Source organism: Acipenser ruthenus, chromosome 45, assembly GCF_902713425.1.
Source record: "Acipenser ruthenus chromosome 45, fAciRut3.2 maternal haplotype, whole genome shotgun sequence".
NCBI lineage: Eukaryota > Metazoa > Chordata > Actinopteri > Acipenseriformes > Acipenseridae > Acipenser > Acipenser ruthenus.
Genome location: NC_081233.1, coordinates 1,454,147 through 1,456,206, shown reverse-complemented (window position 1 = coordinate 1,456,206; position 2,060 = coordinate 1,454,147).

Sequence of the window (2,060 nt, the reverse complement as noted above, 5' to 3'; positions counted from 1 at the left end):
ATGATTATGCAGTTTTAAAATGAACGTTATTTTGCATTAATGATCATGAGTTTGCAAAAAAAAGGTTCCTTGTTTTGTATTTGTAGTGCTTTGAAAAAAAAACAAAACACAAAGACCTTTCTGTCAAACTGACACGGTTTTCGCCTCTCAGACAACTGCTTTTTTGTAACTCCTCACCCAGTAGACATAAATAATAACCAAGCACTAATTCTGAGGCAGAAACTGAGGCTGGATGCAGGAAATGTATGCCTTCACATTATTATTATTATTATTATTATTATTAGTATTATTATTATTATTATTATTATTATTATTAATGCTTCTTGTAGTTTTTATTTGATTTGATCTTCATTAGAGCTGTCGTGTCGATGAAAGGACTCAGCAGGGGACAGAAGTGTGGTAGGTCTGCACTCCGAGTGGGGTTTACTGTACAAGGATATACAGTGCCTTGAAAAAGACTTCACACCCTTGAACATTTTCCACATTCTACTGCCTAAAAATACAATTCAAAATGCATTAAATTAGGAGTTTGTTTCATTGATCTACACAACATCATCTACACTTTCAACGTGAAATTATAGAAATTATAGAACTATTCAAAGAGTAATTAAAAATAAAAAACAACAAGTCTTGATTGCATAAGTCTTCACATCCTTTGTCATAGCAAACCTAAATTAGCTCAGGTACAACAAATTGCCTTAACAAGGCACATAATAAGTTAAATAGAGCCCACCTGTGTCCAATCACAGTAGTTCAACTGATTTGAATACTCCTGGATGAAGAATCAAGCTGTTTCTGTTGTATGAAGTGAATTTGAAGCAAATGGCAAAACATGCTGAACAAGGAGCTGCCAAAAGAAGTCTGGGATAAAGTTATTGAAAGGTATAGATTGGGGGAAGGCTATAAGAAACTTTCAATGTCTTTGAATATCCCTTGGGGCACTGTCAGGTCCATCATTGTAAAGTGGAAACAGGTTGGCACCACCAATACACTGCCTCAATCAAGCCGTCCCTACAAAGTCAGTAGCTGTGGCTTAAGGAAACTGCTGAAAAATGTTCAAGGGTGTGAAGACTTTTATTATTCATAAAAATATTTTACAACTTTTAAAATATTGTAAGAATCCAATTATCCTCACACAACTTGAATTGGGCTGCTAACCTTTGATAGCAAGAAAGTCAGTCTGAGTCAGAGTCCGGTTCCAAAACCAGAGTTTTCTTTTATTGTATTATTCAAGAGCAAAAGAGTCTGCAAAAAGTCTCTGTTGGAGCCGAATTAGCAAGCAGTGTTATAGTTGAACAGTCTCATTCTTACATGACCTGAGTCACGTACACCTGCTTCCCTAAAAGTTGTTTTCCAGTATTTAGAATGTTCTACACACAACTGCGTTATTGCTTCATGTTCAGAAATGGAACCTTACTTAACCGTTGATTATCTTGTGTGTGCTGATGCACTAGGGAGGCAATAAGCTGATCCCTGGAGCCAGCATTACACTTCAGCCATCAACACCAGACAGAAGGATATCTACATCATCATATGGAAGGAAACGTAAATGGATGGAGACACATATGGATCACATTAGTTTACTGTAAAGCTACGTCTTAGTTGGTGCTTATCTTGGCGAGAGCCGATTTCAAATCAGCATGAAGTTTTAACATCTACTCTCGTGTAATGGAAATCATAGGCATTTCTGCTTTACAGGCAGCATTACAACAAAAAGGTCTTTTTCATAGATTCCTTCTTCAATTTCAGTATCTCCCATAATGTATTTATAATGCACATTTTACTGCCTGCATGCAGTACCTTACACTTTTCTCTATTAACCTCTTCAACTCCAGATGCAAAAATGAATGTGCACTCCAGGTACCAGATTTTGAAACTATTGTATCTGGCATTTTTACCCCTGAAATTGGTATAAAATAATAATATTTGGGAAAAAGTCAATACATTTATAACATTTGTATTAACCCTTTAGGCTCATGTTTACTAGATAGTCCTATTTAATAAAGCAAAACAGCCATTTTTCTGTATTTAAATTTTATTTTTGTATGAACAACAAAAAC